Source organism: Acipenser ruthenus, chromosome 7, assembly GCF_902713425.1.
Source record: "Acipenser ruthenus chromosome 7, fAciRut3.2 maternal haplotype, whole genome shotgun sequence".
NCBI classification, from domain to species: domain Eukaryota; kingdom Metazoa; phylum Chordata; class Actinopteri; order Acipenseriformes; family Acipenseridae; genus Acipenser; species Acipenser ruthenus.
The window spans coordinates 65156482-65174874 of NC_081195.1; the positions used below are offsets into that span (position 1 = coordinate 65156482).

An 18393-nucleotide genomic window follows, 5' to 3' on the forward strand; every position below is an offset into this window, starting at 1 on the left:
GGTTATGATCAAAGTACTTACTTTTAAAATAACTTACGGTATATTTCAGCAACCGTCAAATGAATCTATTAGCTTGACTGATCAAACAAACTTCCAGCTGTTACTGAAATTAATCTCAATGACGTTTGCCAAATCCAGGAAGGTGAGACATCAATGAGCTTGTGCTTGCCTATAAATTCTTATTATTGTGCGTCTGTGTTGGTTGAATGCAAATGTTTCTTTTCAAATGCCTATGTTACAGTATGCCACTGTCAGTCACAAAATGGAAGCCAAAATGGAAGGGTTTTCATGAAATTGTCAAGTGCGTACTAGTAAAACACCATGCTCTCTGGTGGAGTGCATAACCATGCAACATGTCGGGGTCACTTATTTGGAAATAAAGCCATCCTATTTTGAGGCAATATCATGCAAAGCAGTGGAACCGTGTGACGTCTCACTTTAGCTGTTCATATATACAAGGCCCAAAGCAGTTAGAAAACAGTTAGCTGGATGTAAAATGGTAAAAAGAAATGAATGAGTCAATGACCTATTCTCACAATCAATTATATGAACTATAAGGATTTGTTCAGTTTCCTCTTGTTATTTTAACATGACCTTTGTAAAGCTTCACATATTTAGGTTCATAGTAGTAAGACTCTGTCACACTCTCAACCTGGCAGCTAAATACAAATTCAACAGAAATCCAGACACAGCAAACCACAAGTAAAATTCTGGCAGTTTCACAAATGTGCTTGAACTCTACTGGAGATAGACCACCCTTTTAACAACTCATTAAACAAATCGTTTAAAAAATAAATAACGGTCCAAGAATCATTTAACTCCACAGAGATTGAGACATTTTCAAGAGGACTTTTAACGTGTTCCTGGTTTTTCAAATTTACATAAATTGTGCAATTGTTTTTTTATGAATGTGTAGTTTACATACAGTTCTTTGTTTAAAATCGGACTTCCAAAGTAAAATCCAGTGCATCTTTATGGTGAGATAATAGTCAGAACATCATATCAAAGATCAATTAAAAAAAAATGCAAATAAAAAACACTTAAATATAATTGAAATAAATACATTTAACCTACAGTTTGCAGAATGAGAAGCTAGTACAACCGCTAGTTAGAAAAAGCAGCTTTAAAACCTGCTATTCAATACAGAGAAACCGCTTATTAATTAGTCAAATGTAAGGTTGCCTTTATTGTTTGCCTACGAGAAGATTAGCAACTGGAAAGCATTCAATACATTCCCGTCTCCTCACTCTCAACACACTGGCACAAAAAAAATCCAGTAACTGGATGCAAGCTGTACTGTAGTAAACCCCTTTCAAATACAGATGGCCATCGGTGTCAACACGGTACCATTTCTACAATTGATTTACGGCTGTCAGAGGTGCTGGCAGTAAAATTCAGCTGTCTGCAAGCTAAAATCAATCTCTGGCCTTTAATACGCACTCCATCGAAAAGCTCCTGGACAACATCTGTGTAACTAACCCTGTTAGGAATGTGAGCAGCTTTGACACACTGTCACTGTTGATAGTGGAATGATATTCATAAGAAAGCAGTGGCTGCACTAATGAGCAGGAAACTGGTTGCAATGAACTCATTAGTAATACCGTGAGAATTAAAAGAAGTATATTATTATTTGATGATAGGATGTTAGATGTTACGGTTGTCTGGGGCAACAAATCATTGAGCAATGCAGCTTCCATGTGATTTTGCTCTCCGAGTCTACAGAGCAAAGACACTAGTGTATCGGATCCAGCGGTGTGCGGAGAACATAACGTTACAGTATGAATCATAGAAATGTAATGTGCCTTTTTATAAAGCATATGCTACATTTAGCAAAGCAAACAAAATGTAACCCCGTTCCAAATAAAAACATGTAATATTCTACAATCATATGCTATACATTGTAGATATAGTCCGTTATTTCCAGTTTCCACCAAAATACTGCAACAAATTACTTACCATACCTTTTAAAGTCAAAGATAGCTCAGCTTCTCATTGTGGCAACATTTAATTTACTGTTTAGTTTCTAAACAATTGAAAGACAGCCTTAAGTGCGGCAAGGCAAAGGGACTTGATTAGCAAACCAGACAGACACACAGTATTACTTTCGTTTTTGAAGCAGTCCTTGTCTGTTGAAAAGCTGTGCTAATAAGGTGGGTCTACATCTAAAGAAAATTACACTACCATATGGGTTATACTGAAGCTAGACTTTCTTTTTTTAGATTCCAACTTCCACAATTAATTTTATGTTTAAATTGAATAATATGTTAGCTTTAATTGATAGCTGAAGCTATTTTCTATCCAAATCTTTTGCTTTTCTATTGTACCGTACCTGGATAGCTCTACCCGTGACACTATTAAGTTTCAAGGTGTTTCATTGAATAAACCCAGTGAGCTCTAAACGATTATGTTAATATAAATATATGATGTATTGCGGCATTCTGTGAGCTCCTCAAAAGATAAAACCAGAGAATTATGGGCTTTAAATATACTGCCTGTTTTTTTCCCCCAGCTGTAACCTAGACGTTTCAAGAACATTGTTAAATAATTGCCCCATCTACAAAAATGTACTATAGTGTGTTTGTTTGTTGTTTTGTAAATACTGGTACAAAAGAGTAGAATAGCAATGGCTATTCTACTTTTTTAGGAAACTGTCAACATTTGCAGACAACAGGCAGGCACTTGTAATGTGTCGGCTGATGCATAGTTATACAAAGTTAATGATGAGCAAGCCAACAGAGGTATTATAAAAAGCCTTTGTTACGCATGTAATAACAATACAAGATGTAAAGCTGATAACGAGGACACTGCAGTCAACAGGTACAATCAGAAGGCTTATATCAGATGGAAATGATGTCACATTAAGATTTAATTTACCATTTACACATTAAGATTAAAAGTACGAGTTACTGTTTGATTACTCGTATTTAAATGTGTATTATAAAAACTATAATACAGGGTAGGAAGACTAGAAAGGTCTGAGTCTCTGGTCCCTCATGCGGTGGAGAGAAGCCTGTATTGTCCAGCCCCATGTACAATATTCTACATACATGGTAAGCATTCAGGGTTTTTCTTGCTACTGGGTAAAACTGATATTATGTGGTCTCTGAGTCACATGTGACTCACACAGAGAAACCAGTAAGGTTTCCAGTCACAGAACAAGCTGGCAGGATCTGGAAACTTTTTTAGTTTTTTGTTTTTATTTACTCTCAATGTCTTTCATCATGCCACCTCTTTTGGCAGTTGACCACATCACATTGGGTGGCACTGACAGTGCAGATATTATCACAGATCAGCTCCAGATTACTCTCTTTCGCAGTCCCCGTGGCAAGACAGGATGGGAAGCCATTTAATCCAAAATTAGTCATTTCTGATATGGAGTTGTTCCTGTTTCTAACATGAATTACTGAACAGTCAACGTTCATATTTGCAACTAATCACAGAATTGTGGGTAGGTCTATCCACTGACTGCTGCTAAAACAAACTGGTGGCTATCCTCGTCTGAATCATCACTCTCGCTGTGTGAAGAGGTTAGACTACTGTAGTCTAACAATAACGGCTCATACAGGTACTATTGTATTGTGTTGGAATTATTCTCTTCATCCATAATATTTGTATATCTGCTTGCAAACGACTTTGCTTCGTGTGTAGCCATGTTTACATACACAGTGCACTGAAGCTTGTCGTGGTTTGAACACTAAAATAAAATAAAAAATATACATGTTATGTTGTTTTTAGCAATAATGAAATACAATAGCTTTAGGTCTCCTGGTGCCAATTTAATTTCTTTAAAAAATAGATTTAAATTGATAGTTGAGTACTGTATATGATACAAATAGTTTAAAACAATTACAAAAAGAGAACCACATCCTTGTTTCATTTTACCTTTCTTTAAAAATTATGTAAATAAGCTGCTTTAGAGGCATCTCTTTTAAATTTGGTGACCCCTTACTTTTATTTTGGTGTTAAATGTATTATAAAAGTATATTTTATCCTGCAAGGTTTAAAGAAGAAAATACAGACAATGGAGTACTTGTATTTAAGATTAATGCTGTTGCATAGGTGTGATAGCTCTATAAGGTATTTATAAGTAATTTATTATCACAGCTTTTAGTTTAACAGAAGAAAAACAACACATTGATAAAAATATGTTTGTCGTTAAGCTAAAAAGAGGCAAATGTCAGGCCTCGAATTACCGGGGATCCCTTTAAGTTTCTCCAAATAGTTTTATTTCCAAATATCCTTTTCAACATGTTTTAAGCCAACAGGTATCGCTTAACAGAAAGGAGCATGTTAATTGTATGATGACATTTCCTGCCTTGTCATGCAGTTTTTCAGTATCAATCAATGATAATGAGAAACCGAATAAGCAGGAAATTTCATCATGCAATTAACACATTTTCTGGTTCCTTTCCTATTTAAGCAATGCTCGTCAGCAGTTTCTTAGGCAGGAAAGGTACTAGTAGATTTGCAGCATAATCAGCAATAAAATAGAATCTTGGAATTTTATATTATTGAATTGCTACTGTGTAGTGTAATGGTTATACTTGTTGTGTAGAAATGACAAAGACAATAAGATCATTTATTCACAAAAAAGTTTTTGAAAGTAAAAGATTCCACTCTGCAGATCACCATGACTCTCTGCATTCAGTTTTAATACGATATTAGATCAAACATTGCCAAAGTGAAAATAAAAACCAGAGATCTTCCCCGTAGTTTTGACGTTGGAAGTTATTCACAATATTTCCATACTGTCCCAGTTTAAGGACTTAAAAATCTGGTCACCTTAATCTTGGGGCAAATCTTAACATAATTTTGAATTGGGCTGACTGCACAATACAGCAATTATCCCTGAACTACTGCGTGTGCTTTGTATGGTTATCGCCAACAGTAGCTTTGTGCGGTTCAATAGATTGGAAATCTTTAACTTAACTAGAAATTAGTATTTTCTATGAAGCTTCAATGTGCCTGTGCTTGGTAAATGGTTGGAAGCCAAGCATAAGGCCTCCAATAAGGACTAAAGCCTCCCTGGTTTCTTCTGACATCATCTAATGTAGTTCCTGTGAACACATTTCAAAACACCAGAAGAGATGCAGCAGTAGAAATGTGGGTAGATAATAGCCACCCATTTACTGTGATAGTGATAAGTGTATAAAAGACTTATTTTTGATTTGGTCTTCCCTCAATTTGACGATTATTATTATTATTATTATTATTATTATTATTATTATTATCAAAAGCAAGGTCTTTTCACATGTGTTTAGGAAATGGGCTAAACATTTTTTCTGCTAATACCACAGTGATTTCAAGGCCTTTTCTTGTTCAACCCACCAGGTGATCATAAACTCACATTTGGCAGCTGACAGAACAGAATAGAGGTTGCCACAGCAACAGAAAAAAAAAAAAAAAAAACACCTAAGCCAGAAAACTAACACTAATTATGACCGCCATGCATAAGGAATCTTCCCATGTACAGCATATTGTTTGCAGAATAATAAGTAGATTTTGTTTTTACTTGCTACAGGCAACATTTAGAAATAAAAAAATCTATAGGTAAGGAGAAGGATCAAACCTAACCCAAATCTCTCACATGTCTGAAAACACCCCAGAGAGTTTCAATCCAATTAAATTGCTGTTTCTGCTCTATGTCTAACTATGGGTTTCCAGCTACATAGATCTGGTTCAGAAAAAAAAGCCTTCTGCATCATACCAGGAACCTGAGCCTCAGTATTCAATGGCCTCGTCGACCTGACTACCATCAGCTTGCACAACAAAACAGCTTGAAGCGTTTGCAAGTCAAGGCTCCTAGTCTGGTTGTCAGGAAAGAAATTCTGTCAGTGTTGAAAGGTAACAATGACATAGTAGAACACCACGAGAACGGTGCTCCATCCCCTTCTTCAAATGTGCCCCCGCAGTGCAACGCTTAAAATGAAGCAAACATACTGGAGTTTTTTGTTCGTTTGTTTTAGCATTTTAATGTATTTACATAGTTTGGGAAGGATTTTTGTCATTGTTCTCCAATTGGCTGTTAATTGGCTGTTAATTGGAGGTTAATTATAATTACAATTGCAACTAGAACTGCCAGGCAGTTTTACGGCTTCCAAGCTCAGTACCAGTTGGACATTTTGGCAAGCTGTAGCATTGCAGCACAGGGGTCAGCAACAGATCAGTTTTATGGAGCAGTTTCAATTCGAAATACTGCATTAGTTCATTATCACACGATGCTTTATAACTTTAAATACCATAGTAACCATGACCCAATCTACACACTAAGGAGTTAAAAGCTAATTTGACATTTAACCTTAAGGAAAGGTCAAAGGTCACAATGAAGGCAATTTTTGAATAGAGCAAATATGGGTGCCTAAATGTGTTGTACAGTACAGTAACCCTATGTGCACAGTAAGGAGTTATAAGCTAGTTTTACATTTGACCTTAGAGAGGTCACAGGCAAGGTGATTTTTGGATAGCATATATGAGTTTCTATCTGTGTTCCATAGTAACCATTAACCTATCTGCACTTTGTAAAGAGTTATAAGCTAGTTTTACATTTGACCGAAGATTTTGAAAGGTTTTTAAAGAAATGTGTCAGGTGGCCATATTGGTTTATGCACAAAAACCATTTTTGAAAAAGTCAATTGTATTGGCTGCAGCTCCCTGCTGTAAAAAACACGAGACAAATCATGGTCTGTTGTTTCTGATTTACCGTGCAGCAACTGAAGGCAAAAAGGAAAAAAAAGAAGAAAAAAAGACAACTAATGTAAATTACATTACTGCAAATAGACATCAGCCTTAAGGTTCTTCTGGATACACAAGGGTGAAAGGGGAATGCAGAAAGGAGATGGAATTAACCATTATTTTCCTGAGTTATTCCTATCTGAACACAAATTAAAAAATGCCACATTTTTCAGCAGTACTGTCTTTCAATTTGTGAAAAGGAATAATAGTCTAAAGTACTGAAGGCTAAAAAAAAACACATCCAAAATCATATAAACTAGAAAAGCTTTGCGCAGTGACGTTAGGTGTTACACGCATTGCTCTCACTGTGCAGCCATTTTACTTGTATAACCGTCAGCCCCAGTCCAAAAAAGAGAAATGAAACAGGTTATGCATTTCTTTAATATTTATCAATAAATGTGTACCGTAACATCATGAACCTGTCCATTAGTAGTAGCTTGAATGTTAGAGTTTACAGAGTCTATGTAATGAACAGATTAATAGTAAGTCCTTCTATAGTTTTTTTATTGATTTATTTATTTTTAAACAGATGGCACCATTACCTCTCCACCTCGTAACTGTTGCCTTGGAAACCAGAAGCTTGTCTTTCCAGACCAGGGAGGAGCTTTGAGCACATCAAATGAGCATTGCCCCTACCCACCTGGCAACATCACAGAAAGAGGCAATGTAATGCAATTGCTTCCTAATCTTCACATTTCCAGCCCTTTCCAACCCAACAACCTATGAACCCATTCAACAGCTAGACTGGAGATAAAAAAAGAACCTGTTCTGTTTGGTCTGATGAAAGCAGAGTCTTCTATAACAATCCCAGCGCTTGACATGATGGGAAAGTAATTCTGGAGCACACTACTTGAAATGACACTTTCAGCAACAGTGACAACACGCACAGTCAGTGTAAAAAAAAAAAAACATAGCCGGAGAACTGGATGATCAATATTTAATAGAACTGCCGGTGAAAATAGGGGGCACTGTGTTGACATTTGAAGGAAATCTTCAAAACGCAATCAGATCCTTGACTCAAGGGGTGAAGATAAATAATCAAATTTTGTTTCCCCCATTTCTAACACAATTTTAGCCTACTAAATGAAAGGGATGAAAGTGACAAAGACATTTTTTTTCATATATATATATATATGAAATAGAAAAAATATATAAACCAGACTCTGTTTCACATTCTGTCAGACTTTCATTAACAGCTGTTAATCGATTCGGTGTACAGTACAGCCTTACTGCTGACTAGTTTAGTTAGAGGCTGGCAGGAAGTAAGTTTGAGCAGGTGATACAAATTAGTAGCCTAATTAGGCTAAATCTACAAAAAAAAGGTGTAGTGCATTTCTAGGTAGAGTCCTGTTGGTTGTGAAAGCACCGACAGTTTCTGAGTGTATATTATGCTTGCTTATGCTAATGGCTAGTAGGAAATAGAATAGGCTGCAGGAGGCCAGGTCAGCATGATAGATCAGCAACTTATTGTATAAATTATATGATAAGAGGGGTCATCTAATCTGGATAGATTGGAAATACATTTCAACCAACTGTTAATATACTGAAACAGAGTCATTCTTCTGTGCTTATTTCTAATTGGGAAGAGTTAGGTTTACTGCACCTGCAGACATGACCGTGCATAAGCAGGAAGTCTTATTTTTTTTGGATGGGGGTGGGGAACAAGTTTTGCTCCCCTGTTGACAGCACGTGTCCTCATCTTCCCTTAGGGAAGTGTTTCACACAATAATTTGCACGTTAATTAAATTATCTATTGTCTATTCCATGTCAAGTATACACAGCAGTCTGAGTTGTTGTGTGTTGCACAGTGGTTAATGGTGTGTTTGTTAAGTGGAAGCTCTTGTGACTCCGCTCCAGCCCCTTGGCATTTGGAATCAGAAGATGAAAATTCCTGTGTACTATGACAAATCATTTTAACATTATTAGTAAATAGTGCTGATGGGCAACAATTAGATGCAGTAAGTGCATGAATACAAGTGTGGTACTGTGCTTACTCTTCATGCAAGAGGTCCCTTGCTTGAGGCTCAGGGGCCCCTGAGTAAATCCCTCATTTAGGGTACAGCAACTACCCATTCCCACACACCCAAACCATTAGAGCAAACACTATCACGTTTCATTTGTATGAGTTGTTTTACTGTCCGCTAAACCCTAAAGCTTTCACCTGAGTTCATGAGCTACACTCGTTTCTATGACAGGCACCTAGAACAGAAGAGTAGCTCAATTTAAAGGACTTTAACACGGACTTACCAAAACAGAAAGCCATATATACCAGTAAACTGTATATACTTGAGGGACTGCAAGAACCACTAATGATTGCAAACATGAAGAAAATGCAAGTAACTGTTACATATTTTGTGTAATTACTATGAAAAATGTTGCAAAAACATTTTCAAATTTGGTTCTTGAAAGTTTTGTTTAAATGGCATGTTACAATTAATTGTTATTTAAGACACAAGCCCTCAATGCTTCAGTATTCCTGCACTTACTGTAACATGCTTATCTTGTGTTACCAGTCACAGGCCGTTCTTTCACTTGTTCTTGCAAAGCACCACCATATTCCATCACCTGTGTGATTGCCTTTGGCAGGCCGCAAAGCAATTCATCAATACATCTGCCAAAAACATTACGCCAGCGTGTGAAACAAAAAACCACATGCACTCTGCATGGAGACTGGGCTTCGACTCCTGTGCTTAACATAGCCATGTCCACCCTCCGGGCTACAGTGCGGTGTGGAGTGAGAACAGGATCAAAATTCCCTTGTCTTCGACTGTGACAAGCACTTTTACTCAGCACACTACAGAGAACAACACAGAAATGTGTTCTTTTTTTCTTTGGATTAGGGTATATATTTTTGAAGTTTACAGACTGAGGTAACTTCAAAACCTGTTAACAGGACGCTCAGCACCCTATTTTTTTATTATTTGTTTTTCCTTCATTTATAAAAATATTTGACCACGAGCGAACCTCTTTGAGAATTGTCTCTGTCACTACACTATATGGAACCATCAGATTACATGAAGACAACAGCAGTCAAAATGAAGGCATTGAATTTTATTTTATTTTATTTTTTATAGTTTGTCCACTTGACATAGCCACTGCTGGATGTTTTAGTGCATCAAATCCACCACTTAATTGGTGATAGCTTGTGACTTAAGTTAGGGATGCCAACAGAAAGCATTCATTAGCAGCAAACGTCCAATACCACCCTAAAACACCTACAATGTTGAATACGGTACATACAACTGTATATAAATTGGATTAAGAAACACAGTACAACACATGTACTAAAAGATTCCACTCAGCGTAGAGTACAGAGTCTACTTACTGACCACAATGGAAAATCTGATCAATTGCAGTTTTCTACATTATTTTTGAACGCAGTGCTGAAACAAATGCCATCTCTGTTTTAAAGGTTTCTCTTGATGTCCACAGTGCAGCCTCTGCAGAGCCCAACGTGATTCAGAGTCCTGTCGGAAAGCTGCCAGATCCAACAGCTACAAATGTGCTGCTTTACATTGTTTTGATTAATAGGTGTTGACTTACTCGCACTAAATGCATGTAAAGGTTGCTGCTGTGACAATCACGACTTGTACTACTGTTGATGGTGTGCCAGCAACACTTTCCAAAGGTTACCTAACTGAGGAGCTGTCTGTGCTATAAGCATACTGGCCAGTTTCTATTAGCCAAACGTGAGTGAGTGTCTTATATTAACGCTTATTTAGCGCAAAGCAACTGATTAAGTAGTACACCTTTTTAGCATTCTGTATGAATACAGAAACATAGAATTACCTTGCGATGTAGATCTCTGCTGTCTCCTTCAAGGCTTGTGCTTCCACTGAGTTTTTCACATGCTTTGGCAACAAAAGTCTCTCTGCTTCAAACTTGCAATGAACTTAGTAAGAATGCAGGATTTGTGACAGGAGATTAACACACTGGCTTGGCTTAGCAATTGAGTCTATTGTTGTTTTAGCTTACATTTGAGCGATTGCTCTCACTTTATCACCTATCTAAATAAACATGACCCATTTGGAAACAAGGAAGGTATTGAGCCTCACAAATACCTATCAGGTAAATCATACCTTGCACTCACAAGAACTAAAACTGCTGGAGACCAAATCGGCCCTTCCACAAGGAGTAGCTTGAATTGCACCCTGACAAGGTTTTCATTGCCATGTCTTAGACAAGACCATTCCTACAGTACCCAGTTACAGAAACACACCAGGTACCTTACAGTACTAATTATTACCAGTAAAAACACTTTGCACAAGTTTAAACTACAGTTTTGCATTCCAAAGACTGACATTCTTATTTGTCAGTACTGTATCTAGACAACCGACTGCTTTTCTACTTGAACTGAGGGAGACGTTGAAAATCTTATATGCTGCAGGGTTTATAATTTTAGCAGGGCAACATACTTTTAAATACATGAGCGGGAAGTCTAATGTAATATGCTAAAGTGACTTTCTTTGGAATAGCTGTAGTTGCATAAAAGCCACTGTATGCATTGAAGTCCTGGCTAAATAAAATGTAACAGTCCTAAAACTGTATTAATGTGTAAACACTAGGTTATGCACCATACTTCCAGTTACCATGCGCTGCACTAAGTGCTGATCTTATATAGGATTCTTGTATGACCAGCAGTGGCTCTACCCACCAAATATAATTTCTCAGCACTAAATATCTTTTCCACAATTCCCTTGGATGCTTGCTTGTTGTTGTCATTTTAATAGGATTCATTTTTCAAACAACACGCACCATGAAATTTAACTGAGCAGCACTGCTTAATTTAATAATGCTGCAATTGCTTTCTCCACACTTTCATGCATAATTAAGGCTACACACCGCTGGCTGTGTTTCTGAATTGAAATTAAGGCAAAGTCAGCATCACCTGTGGAACCCAAGTTATAATTGATAAAGCTGAATGAACCCAAAAATGATGGCAAATGGAGGGAACTTATCTGAGTTGAACGAAGTCAATCATTGGTGTGCAGTCCCATGGTGGTAAAAAGCATCTGACAATCATATAGATAATAATGCATGAAGAGAAAACATACAGATAACAAGCAAACATACTGGGCTGTTGAAAGTAAACCGCCAACCTCACAGTGAATGGTATTTAACTCTCTCACGGCCGTCCAAGACGTGGAGCAATTACTGGTTTATGATTATCTGATTTTCAGTTTTAACTGATAAAACACCCCCAATACAAAAAAACTGAAATCGGTGGATAGCCAATAAACACCGGAAAAACTGTGGAAATGGTTAATCAATTCACGTTGACGTTACCCTTTTCCCATTAAAAAATAATATTACAAAAATAATAATAAATACATTTCCCAGTGCTGCTGGGTAATGTCCCGCCTTCCTGACTTGTATCTATTATTGATTCATTCTGAATACTTTAAACCCGCCCCAACTAATGAGTGACAGCACATTCCTACATTTCTATTGGAGACTCCGCTTGCGAGATTTAAAACGAGATTACAAATCAGGATGGAAGCTTGTTAGCAGGATTTAAAACTGAATTACAGTTAAAATAAGGAGGATTTAAAACAGAATTGTGCCGCAATGTACAAAAATGCCTACACATAAAACCCCAGAAGAATGTGCCCGTGACCATAGGGATTTTGTTATGGAAGACAGCAAAGGAAAGAAGGTACAACTTAAGTGTGCAAGTACTGTCAAGTTACTACTACACATATTCTGACAGTAAAAAAACACTCAAACATTCTGGAAAGTAACCAAAAACACTAATTTCATACAGTATATCAAAAATAAAAGCCCCGAAAAAAAACGATTTACATAAAACTCAAAAATGGCTAAAAATAAGAACCGAAAAATACAATTAATAAAACCCGAAAAACAGAAGCCCTAGGTATAATGTACATATCCAGGGCACACAGGCTAATCAGTGACATTTCTCAAAGATAAGATACTGTATTTCTGTCAATTGTGCTTGAAAGGTACATAGTTAGTCCAATCAATGACCTGAGATGATAGAGACTTCACCACCTCATTCTCATATAAATCTCAACAGCACACACACATTTCTGCAAAAGCTTCATGAGAAATGCTGAATACGACTACTACAGTACAGCTCCAGAACTGAAAATAATACTGCACATGCTACCCATCGGATTAATATTATAAATCATTTTCAATTTGATCTAAAACAGTAAAAAAAAAAAAGGCCAACAGATATGTTTGCCTTCAAAGCATGTTTCCTTATCAAAGTCTCCATCAGGTTTAATTTTCTCAAACATGAACTCAAGGTTATAGCTGGTCCTCTTGATTTTTTGAGCACTGCTGTTTTATTTACATTTTTTGCTAAATTGTTCTTGGTAATTCTACAGATACTGGCACTAATACCATAGTGTAATTTCACCTCACTAGAGTTACTTAAACAAGTGAACCCTAATGAACCCACAGTACATTACCTTCTGCTAGTTGACCACATTGGGAAGGTAAGATTTAAATCAGGGTTTTATTGCAATTAGAAACTAGTGAACAGTACCTTTATTGTTATTTGAAATCTCAGATGTACAGGTTTATTTACCTTTTAAATGTCTTGATTTCCTTGTGTTCTGCTTTTTTAAATGTAGACGTTCTTTCTGAATGTTCCACTGTTATCATGTAGTGCCCTGCAATGGAAAACATCTAACCAAGGCTGTAATCCATGTTAATGTGATTAAAATACGAAGCAGGGAAAGCTGTCTCACCTTAAACCCAGAAGACAGGTACTTGACTGCTCTTACAATGGTGCCTTCTGGATCTTCGTTAGTCATATTATTTGACAGCTGTCAGGTATTTAACCATGTCCTTAAATTCATAAGAGTCTGTCTTACCTCATAACTTGCTCACACTTGTCCCGAGACATATTCTTGCTAACATCAGTAAGTAATATACTGGTTTAACGTGTTAACCATGCATCTCCCGGCATGTTCTGCATCAACTGTAGGAAACTGACACCACGGTCAATAAGAGTCTTCCCGAGATAACATCTAACCGAGGCTGTTATGCCAAGAAAAATAAAAGAAATACAAATTAAACTGAGCATGACCTGCTTTCGTTTCGATGGCTGTTGCATCATCACCTAGGTCTGCACGCTAAACTTTGAGTTAAAAGATTAATTGATAGCAGTCCATTTAGCATTCTCATACCTTTGGTGTGCTTTATTACTCTCTGCTGCGTGGTTCTTTGAGTTCTCAAATTAAACTAAGAGGGGTTTTAATAAGTGAATTCCAGCTGGAAGCACCACACTTCATATGAATAGGATTTTGTAACCGTGCAGGGGCAGAATCCTCAGAATGGTATAAAGTTGATCGCACTCTCTTAAACCTGATCAGTATTTTTAACTACGCACCCCACCGAGTGTGAGCATTAATAGTCACATTATTCTGGTACTGTTAACAGACTTTTGTTATTGACTTTCCATGTGGGCTACACATAGCAAAATACTAAAAAGTCTAATTTTGAATAAGGTCCTGGTCAAATTACAACAAAAGCTATTAAACAAACATACATTTTTACACAGACTTGACAGTACTCAAAGGATTACCCAGGAGATAGACACTGTTCTGGGATTAGGATTACCCAGGAGATAGACACTGTTCTGAGATTAGGATTACTAAAGAGATAGACACTGTTCTGAGATTAGGATTACTAAAGAGATAGACACTGTTCTGGGATTAGGATTGCCCTGTCATTAAAAACTAATCAGCACAGGGTCAGACAAACAAAACAGCTTTCTATTGCGCCTTCTTACCAAAAGATAAAGGGATTACTGTTTAAATGTGTAAATCCACTGCTAATTACCATTTGCCGGCTACAATTCACATCACAGCTATTTTTTTTTGTTTTTTGTTTTTTATTGTAGAAAAACAAATAAGTGTGTTAAAAATACACCTCACCATTAGGGAATTGCGTACTATGATCCATATACAGCACCATGAAAATCTACTGCAGTTTTTAAATATCTTTAAACTCTTGGCTCCCTTATTTCTTAGGCACAGAAAATGCTTCTTTTGGTTTGTTTGTTTGAAGACACTAGCAGAGCTCCTGCTTCACATTTCACAGCACATGCGCTGTACGGATTTTTACAGCAGTTTACATCTTCTTTCTGATGCACAGTTGCACAAAAAGTTACTGAAAAAACAGGTTTTATCATTCCCATCTCCAACACACACACACACACACACACACACACACACACAAGAAAAAAAGGGAAATACTACAACAAAAAACAGGTCATTTTTGTAGAGGGTACTATAATATTTACCTAATAAAAAAAAAAACTAATAAGTGTAATTAAATAAATAAATAAAATAAAAACACATAACAACTGAACAAATTAAACAGGTAACTATTGTTAAAGCTGGCTTGGTATGTGTATTCAGTGATATAAATTAAACCACTGAAGTGGGTAGTTTATACAGTATATCCCAATACAAGCCCTGCTAAGCCTATTCTCCTCAAAAAACCTACCCTCGACCCCACCTCCCTCCAGAGCTACCGTCCTGTCTCCCTCCTACCCTTCCTCTCCAAAACCCTCGAGCGGACTGTACACCGCCAGCTCTCTGCTTTCCTGTCCAACCACTCTCGCTTGACCCTCTCCAATCTGGCTTCCGCTCTGCTCACTCCACTGAAACCGCCCTCCTGTCTGTCACCAACTCACTAAAGTGTGCCCGAGCTGCCTCTCTCTCCTCTGTCCTAATTCTCCTCGACCTCTCTGCTGCCTTTGACACTGTTGATCACGCTATTCTACTATCATCTCTTGCTGACCTGGGGATCTCTGGCACTGCTCTGGCCTGGTTCTCCTCCTACCTCTCCAACCGCACTTACCAGGTAACCTGGCGTGGAGCAACCTCCACACCTCACCCTCTCTTAACTGGAGTCCCCCAAGGGTCAGTCTTGGGTCCTCTCCTATTCTCTCTCTACACCCGCTCCCTGGGAACACTCATCGCATCCTATGGTTTCTCATACCATTTCTATGCTGATGATGCTCAGATTTTCCTCTCCTTCCCCACCTCTGACTCCACCATCTCCTCCCGTATCTCTACCTGTCTGTCTGCTATTTCCTCCTGGATGCACTCGCATCACCTCAAATTCAACCTCTCTAAATCTGACCTCCTTTTCTTTCCCTCCTCCTCCCCCTCCTCTGATCTCTCTATCTCTGTTCCTCTGGAATCTACCACACTCTCTCCCTCTTCCTCCGCTAAGAACCACAGAGTCACCCTGGACCCCTGCCTCTCTTATTCCCAGCACATCTCCACCCTGGCACGCACTTGCCGATTCTTCCTGAGCAACATCCGAAGAATCTGACCCTTCCTCACCAACTACGCTACCCAGCTCCTGGTCCAGGCCCTGGTACTCTCCCGCCTAGACTACTGCAACTCCCTCCTGGCTGGCCTCCCTGCGTCCGCCACCCATCCGCTACAGCTCATCCAGAACTCTGCTGCCCGCCTGGTGTTCTCTCTGCCTCGCTTCGCCCACGCTACTCCACTACTCCACTCACTCCACTGGCTCCCGATCACCGCTCGCATCCAGTTCAAGACTCTTGTACTAGCCTACAGATGCCTTGACCAGACTGCACCCAGCTACCTCCAGACCCTCATCTCTCCCTACACCCCCACTTGACCTCTCCGCTCCGCCTGCACTAGAAGACTGGCTCTACCTCCGCTACACTCCCCTGCCTCCAGAGCCTGCTCTTTCTCCACCCTTGCTCCGCAGTGGTGGAATGACCTTCCTACAGATGTCAGGACTGCCCAGTCCCTGACCACATTCCGGTGCCTCCTTAAGACTCACCTCTTCAAACAGAACCTCTAGAACTCCTCTGTTTGTATCCTGGGACACTATCACCCTTCATTTAAATGTGCTTTATTTTGCTCTTATCTGCCCCCTATTTTACTGCATTTAATCCTGTACTTCAGAATACTGTAATCTGCCAAGTGTTTAACCTGTAGTATTTTGTATTTAATCATATCCTGATGTAACTATCACTATTATCTGCTGTATTATTGAATTGTGGTTTGTCACACTTGTACTTTGCTTGAACAAAAGTTATTGTATTTCTTGCTCTTATTGTATTACTTGTATTGTAACACTTAATGTATTTGCTTACGATTGTAAGTCGCCCTGGATAAGGGCGTCTGCTAAGAAGTAAATAATAATAATAATAATAATAATAATAATAATAATAATAATAATAATAATAATATTCAATTATTAGTTTCACCATGAAGGTAAGTCATTGACGCGTCACATAGCAAAACCAGTCTGAGGTTTTCAAGGCACACATTACCAAAGCAGCTCCCTCCATAGTTCAAATAGGAAGAATCTGCAATGTATGGCAAGTCGGTAGTTTACTGCTTAATCAGACAGTGTGGTCATGTGTATTATTTCAGAATGTCTTGTAAAATAGTGTGTGCAGCCTGTGTTCTATTTTACTATTGCTGCAAAATGACAGCACTGATGAGTTTAAACAAAATACATATTTATAGTATACATCCCAAAAGCTTAAGGATTGACTGTTGAGAGCAGTCTGATTCTCTCCCTTTTGTCTCTGGTTGTGGGATTTTGCAAACGTAAGACAAGTTGTAAATGTAAACTAATGCGGTTTCACTTTACCCTTTGAATAGTAATAATCATCTTGGGTACGATTACAATTTTCAGTTTTACAGACCAAATGCCACCTGTTAAGTGACACACATTTCTCAGATACTGACAGTGCCTAACCTCATACCCTCCTCAACCATAATAATTTAACAGTGTAAGATCCGTTACTAACAGGTATCAGTATGGGCACATCTCAGTATTACCAGGAATCAATGTGAAATTCAAATTCTGCTCTTGCTGACATGTAAAAGACGATAAGGACAACATGCTATTAACTATAGAGGATTACGTGGGATGACATTTCTGATGATATCAGATTCATGAGCATCAAAGCAGGGTTGAACAAGGCTTTTAAATCATATCTCTACAAACATGTCGTTCTCCCAGTGAAAGAAAAGGCTTGGCGCTCAAAGAGTATCCCCCTGTGTAAATATCATCTGTGTTCTGTCAAAAGCATGCATCTTCAAAGTCCATACTTTTCAGGAACAAAGGAACCCCCCCCCCCCGTTCTCATGTAAATGCACACTGAATGCAACAGAATTCACAGAACCCTTGAGAGTAGCCATAACGCAATCCTTTTAATACTATACCAGAGGCTTTTTGTTTCCAGTCAAAACCAAACGGTCCACAAAGCTGTCTAAACAGTCTTCCCACAAGCTTGACTTACGACACACTTTGGGGACCGGGCGTATCTGGAAACAGTATATGTATTTTCCAGTAGAAAATGATGAACGATCAGCCAGGACTGCTGACCTGACAGGCTCTTTTGTTTGGTTCCACTTGTTGACTAAAGACTCAAATTGTTCCTCTGTATGGCAGGGCAATAACTGCACCACCATCCAAATTCCCTGAATGAATTAGAAGCAGAAATCACATAACATATAAAAGTACCCATAAAGAATAATTTAAACACCTTGCCAACTCGCTGCCATATTGAATCGGTGATGCCCATGGTGCTCCTGTAGGTCTACCGGTGTGAAATGACCCTCCAGGACTGGCGGTTCCTACCACTGTAATATGCTGGGGTTTTTTCTATTATGCTACTGC

The 18393-nt window shown here is 38.3% G+C and overlaps 1 protein-coding gene across 2 annotated transcripts in view; it reads right to left on the bottom strand.

The window, feature by feature from the left end:
• Nucleotides 1–18393, bottom strand: part of LOC117415139 (neuron navigator 3-like) — a 283877-nt gene that overhangs the window by 197003 nt on the left and 68481 nt on the right. The window contains exon 1 of one of the 2 annotated variants that reach the window (XM_059027614.1): nucleotides 13289–13433. The exons of the other annotated variant lie outside the window; for it this stretch is intronic. The gene's annotated coding sequence lies outside the window, so the exon portion shown is untranslated. Of the gene's footprint in view, nucleotides 1–13288; nucleotides 13434–18393 lie in introns of those variants that run through there. 2 annotated transcript variants of the gene reach the window in all.